Consider the following 6,759-nt stretch of genomic DNA (forward strand, 5'->3'; position numbering starts at 1 on the left):
TCCCTTTTATCCGATTTTCATGTGTCATTTTGTTTTATGGAATCAGGGGCTCGTTCCGAATCCCCTTCCTCTCATTTCGGCTGTCCCTGTGATCGCAAGCTGCATAAATTTGCTAAAGAATAGTCATAAAACCCGATGATAATAACCTTTTGCCAAATGAATGGCAGATTCTACTACTATCAATCCTCTAAAGATCCTTATTGAAGCCTAAGCCATGAATTCCAGACATTTATTAATGTGCGGTATAATTTTCCATTGGTTTATTAATTTCTTTTCACAGAGGAGAGGAGAAATGTCATCAGATTTAACCTGCTGCACTCATTTAATACCCTAATGGGAGCACGTTCCTGCTATCTTACACGCCTACACATGCAGACATGGGTCAGACGCTGATGAATAATGCAAAAAAATTCTTCATCCTTATTATGACTTGATCTTTCCAGTCAGTGAGGTCATTTACCGATAAAAGCCGTACTACTTGTGGCTACTGTGGAAAAACAGTCCAGGTGTTGTATAAATTCTGTGGAAATCTTTTAGGGTGTTTCTTTGACAAAAAAAAAAGAGTGATACCTGTGTGAATGCTTTGATTGGCAGAGTATAACAGATAATAATCAGATGTGTAAGCAGCATAATGTGTAAAATGTATTTTCTAGACGTTGATAACTAAAGACAAGGAAAGAATTTGTTTGCTTTTGTCCTAAAATACTGCTGCACTAAAGCGTACTTTTACACTGAGCTGACAAATGAGCAGAGTTTGATCTTTTTACTGCACTGCGAGACCCGACAGGTGCTGTCAGAGTGGCATTTTATACTTGCCTCAGCTAAAGGATGTGTCTCGGCTCTGCACTTCCAGTTCTGATGAAGAGAGACAGCGAGGACGCAATATCGGCCGAACATTTCCAGCTTAAAGGTCACTGACTGCTTCCTGTCAGAAATGTCTGAACACGTTCTTTTCTGAATTAGCTGGGGATGATTGTGGCCTTATGCCACGTGGAACACTGGAAAATGTCCAAATGTTGAGCTGTGTAGTGTGATTCATAGAAAATGTATCCTGTGTTTCCTGAACCAGTTTACCCAATCTCTGCTTCATCCTCACCATTGCTTTATTAAATCACATCCTCATTTTAGTTCCGCTAAATCTTTCTTTTTTTGGTCTGAAAACAGGTTTGCAAAGAATAGAAGATAAATAAAAATCCATAAAAATAAGCAACATACAGAATAATAGAAAATTTCACTCTCAGAAATTTCACCAAGGGGATCCAGCGATATTTAAAGCACGTAAAATTAAAGCTTTTCCAAAAAGGATGATTATTCTTCATCCCCTCCTTAATATAAAGTTTGGAGTTTGAGATAAATCTTTTAATGTCATGGCAAAAAAAAGAAAACTAAATATTGTGGCACTATTATGTACAAATACCCTAATGTAACAGCAAGATGGACTGCTACTCCAAAATATAGACAATACAATGAAAAACCAGGAATTAATAAATAACTTGGAAAAAAATCACAGGCAGAATTGTCAAAAATAGAAGCAACACAATCACAGTGGTCAAGATTACAACAATGTGGGATTTTTACAGGGACCAAAATATTTAACAGCTCACAAAAGGCAACAAAGCGAAGATCAGCTGCAATCTGTGCAGATCAGCTGATCTCAGTGTCACCAAGCACCAGGTGATGGCTCAGCTGAAGCTGTTTGAGACATTCCACTCGCCAAATCTCAGCGAAACAGTCCATGCTGACTTAACCTGCCCAGAGCTGCGGTATCTTTGCAAGCCACTTTGCAACCCACCTGTATTCCACCCGTTTTCGCACTCAGTTCTATGCTGGGATTTTGCTAGTGATCTCACTCCTCCAGCTGCCTCCAGAGTGGGGAGGTGAGCTCCTTATGTTTTTCATTATGCTTTATGAGAAAGGGTGGGGAGGTCTCAAAACAGAGCTACACTGACATTTACAAATTACTACAAATGTAACCTAAGATTATCTTTTGACTGTAGTGGTGTTGGCTGAAATGTTATTTAAGGAAGTGTGTAGTATGTACTGTGAGCAGTTAAGAAAGTACAGTGAATTACAGTTTCCAGCTGATTTTAGAACCCCTTTTTTCATTCTGACCTTGTATTTGGATCAACGTATTAGAAGCAAGTCATAAAAAGATGTCAGTCTGTCTCGAAATGACAGACAGTTCTTGGTTGACCCAAGTACATTTTCTTGAAATAACCTGCTTTATTTACAGTGTTGGAGATGTGCTGGCAAACGTTTAATAATATAAACCTATAATAACTTACAGTATATGTCAGCTGTGGTTTCCTAACATCACTTACTGCCACTGATAATGATTTTTGTACAAAACCTTAACAAACACAGAAGCAGACAACAGTCATTATTTTTTAAGAGAGAAAACAAAAAGCCATTCTATAAAGGTGGAAATAAAAGACACAATGTTGCACATGTCGGCATCATTTTCTAATCCAAAAGCCTTCTTTCTTTGCCCAGCATCTATGCCCAGATAAAGAAAATGACTTTAGCCCAGGGGCCTTAATTTGGGGACTGTGAAGACATAAAGTAGAAAAGTGAATAAATGTTGTTTTTTTAAAATAATAATCCTGTTCTTCAAATCCAAGCTATAACAGATTCAATTTCTCCAGTACCTGAAGCAAACACCGTAAATGGTCTGTGTGCTAACTAGGTCAATCACCTTAATAAATCATGTTAACTAAATAGCCATGACTAGTGTTCTTTAAGGATTTAGACATGGTGGATTTGTGTTATTCTCTGTGCACAATGCTTATTTGCATATGACTAATGTGAACACAACGGAGGACAAGAGAATCACACCCCCTCCCATCATCACAATCCTGGCTTTATACTGCTGTGTGCTGAGGAAGTGTGCATGCGTGTGCATGCATTTGCACACATCCCGTTTTTGTGCACAGACGTGTGCACGCCGCGTGTTTCAGAGAAAGAACAAAGACTCCATCTGGTCCAGTCACTGAATGTGCCAGTATGAAACACTTCTGTCATTCTCAAGTCCCTTTTTGATGTAGCTTGGAGGTGGAGTGGAGCCAGGCCGAGAGCTGTGAGGGGTCCCATTTGAGGCGGCCTCTCATGCTGGGAGCTCCCGAGTTGAAGCCATTCCCTACTCTGCAGCCGAGTTGTACCACTCTCACCAGAGGAGGGAATCATTCATCTGGTGTGTGATGATTCTCCTCCCCTACCTTCACCTCCATTGCTCCTCGATTCAATACAGTGTAATTACACGTGGAACAAAGAGAGCAAAGACTCAAACAGACTTTGGTGATAAGCCCCCCAGGATCACGGGGCTTTATCTAGGGAGCAGGTGGGATGAAGCCGAGGGAGCCGAGGCAAAGGTCACTTTGCAGGAGGATATCTGGAGGAGCTTGCTGAGATTTGGATTGGTGGACACTCCTCCTAGCATTCCCCTCAGCACCCCATTGCCATTAATTCTCCTGTCTAGTGCTGATCAAGTAGAATGAAAGCAGAATAGTTGAATTTGACAGCCTTTTTTATCATCTCAGCTAAGTCATTTTTTCTTTTTTACTTTTTGTTTCTCAGCATCAACAAAAACATCTTAATATACTGGACAACCATGAGACAATATCTGATCAAAGATGAGCACAGAGCCAATTCTGTGGCTTATAGGGCTGCGACTAATTATTCGCTCTTAATTGATTTTTGATTAATGTACTAATCCTTCTACAAACTGTGTGAAAATAACAGAAAAATTCTCATCTCCATTTTCCAAAGCCTGCTTAGATGGTTTTAAACAGCCTATTGGCTTAATAACAGTGTGAATGGTAAAAAACAGAGACAAAGAAAACTGCACATTTTCACATAAACAGTAATATTTGCTAGAGAAATTACCTAATGACCTATTTATGTCTGATTAAATGCTGAGAGACTTACTTACTGGTTTACCCCCCCCCCCCCCCAAAAAAAAATAAATAAATACACACACACACACACACACACACACACACACACACACACACACACACACACACACACACACACACACACACACACACAATTTTTCATCTATTTTTATCTTTATTCCTAGCCGTCATGTCTGCGCTTGATAGTGGAAATATTTTATTCTGTCATGATCAGCTGTCCAAAAACAGTCTGAAGTATTTTTCATCTGTGGTCTGTGTCTGTTTGCAGGAATTAATATTGTGTTCATCACCCAAACTACACAAACTACACGACATGCAGGCAACAAAAACAGGAGATTTCTTTAAAGTAATATTTTAATGTCTCCCAGAAAGGCTCAAGGAGGACATCACATCTCCAGTTTATCAGTTTATCTGTCATGACACCACACAAATACCACACCTAGAAAGTCTGAAGTCTAATGCATTGCACCACATAAATGGAATTTAATATTTCACCGGCCACATAATTAGGTATACCAGTTTAACTGCCCGTAAACACAAATATCGAATCACCCAATCACATGGCAACAACTTAATGTGTTTATGCTCATTCATGGTCAAGACGACCTGCTGAACTTTAGAGGATCAGAACGGGGAAGAGAGGAGATTTAAGTGAGTTTTAATGTGCCGTGGTTGTTTGCGCCCGACTGGCCGGTATGAATATTTCTGCCGGGATTTTCCCACAAACCATCTCCAGGGTTTACAGGGAATGGTCCATAAAAGAGAAAATATCCAGTGAGTGGCAGTGCTCGAGAGATCGAAGAATGGCCAGACTGCTTTGAGTTGATCGGAAGACAACAGTAACTCAAATAACCACTTGTTACAACCAAAGTATACAAAAGATTATCTCTGAATGTAGCACAAATGGAAAAATGAAGCAACTGGACTACAGTGTGGACCACACTGTGTGTCATTCCTGTCAGCTGAGAATAAGAAACTGAGACTACAGTTCAGATGAAACATGTTGCCTGGTCTGATGAGTCTTGATTGTAACTGCAACATATGGATGGTAGGGTCAGAATTTGGCATGAACAAGCTGAATGGCTCCATCGTAACAGCAGTTTAGGTTGGTGGTGGTGATGTAATTGTGTGGGAGTTATTTTCCCGGAATATTTTGAGCCTCTTAGTACCAAAATGAGCATTGTTTAAATACCACAGCCTACCTGATTATTGTTGCTGGCCCTTTTTGACCACAGTGTACTCTTTTTCTGATGGCTGTCACAAAGCTCAAATTATCTCAAATGCCCTGCACAGTCACCAGAACTCCATGGTCAGTGAGTGTGCATTTTAAACCTGAGTGTGATTGTGTGTGGTGTGTTAAACAAGCTCATCTTTGTTCTATTTTGCAGTACTCGGGTCTCTCTTGCAAAAGAAAAATTAAATACAGTACCTGATTAAATGAACACACGTCATGTTTTCATCAGTCTGAGCAACCAGCCGTTCGGCGCCAGCTGAACAGATAGGTGGCAGGAGTGGGTAAGCAATCTCTTCAAAATTCCTTCCCTCTCAAAACCCCCCAAAACAGCAGCTGCTTCCCTCACCCAGCCTTCTCTGATTGCAGTCTTCTGGCAGGCTCTGACGGCAAACACACACCTGCTCACACTGACCTCCAATTTATCTCTTGTACGCCTGCCTGCCACAACTGTAGGGATTAACATGTCTGGAATAGGGGTTTAAGTGAGAGGGAGGATGGCGGCCTCTTAGTCTGACATGCATGTCCCGTCCCTCACTTGTGGCATTGAGTTTGTGTGCACAGCTGGCTAATTCCCTGCCTCTGTGCATGCAAACAGCCTGGAGGTTTCTGTGCAATATTGTGCGAAAGAGAAACTGAGGCTGAAGATCCAAAGTGTGCATCTCATAAATGTTAAAGCCCAAGGCAACTTGGGGCTGGAGATGGAATAAATATTTCTACATAACATTCATTAAACACAACAGATGTCTGAGTCTGTCATCAGGTCTGGGTTTAAACGCTGCAATATTCGGATGGGTCACCTAGTCCCCACCGAAATGTCTCGTAAAACAACCAAAATTTTTACATCTTTGTGTTCTTTTCACAATCAGGCTTTTACAAAGACTTGTTTTTGTGCATTTAAACACTGTATAGGAGCTTTGGAAGACTGTTAAAATGGGAATCCAATTTAAATGTCGCTACTCAGGTTATGTAAAAAAGTTGTCTACCGCCTCCTGTGCTAGTGAACCTGAGAGCATCCCTTAATGATGCAATCAGGTGGCATGTTTGTGTATGTGTGTTTGATAAAAGATACTATGGAAACACAATTAACAGATTCAAGTTAAAATGTCTTTGTCTATCACTGATTTTAAGATCATGAGCCTCATTAATTTATTTTGACCATTTACCCAGTTTCTCAAAATCCAGATGTAGTTTTTCTAGTAAGATGGTGTTTTCCAGAGTCAAGTGTTCTTTGCGGTTGTGACTCTTAATGAAACTACAACAGCAAGACTTTGACCCTGAAACAAAGGTATCTAAACTGAACTAAAGGTTCATTTTATTATTTACAACTCTGTAAGAAAGCCATTTATGTATTGAATACTTCTGCTTGCAGGGTACTTGTATGTTATGGATGTGTGTGTATACGTTATGTGGTTCCCTAAAATGCTGTCTGGCTCTGAGGTGATCACAGGTGTTCATTCCTCCAAGCTTATCTGATGGATTAACAGCTGCCGTCATCGCATAATCGTCGACACCCACCACATCTGACATTACACACATTCTGATTCTGATATGACAGCCGCTCGTGCACACACACACACACACACATACACAGACAGACACAGTGGAAGACAC

The sequence above is a fragment of the Pelmatolapia mariae genome, linkage group LG23, assembly GCF_036321145.2.
Source record: "Pelmatolapia mariae isolate MD_Pm_ZW linkage group LG23, Pm_UMD_F_2, whole genome shotgun sequence".
Taxonomy (NCBI): Eukaryota; Metazoa; Chordata; class Actinopteri; order Cichliformes; family Cichlidae; genus Pelmatolapia; species Pelmatolapia mariae.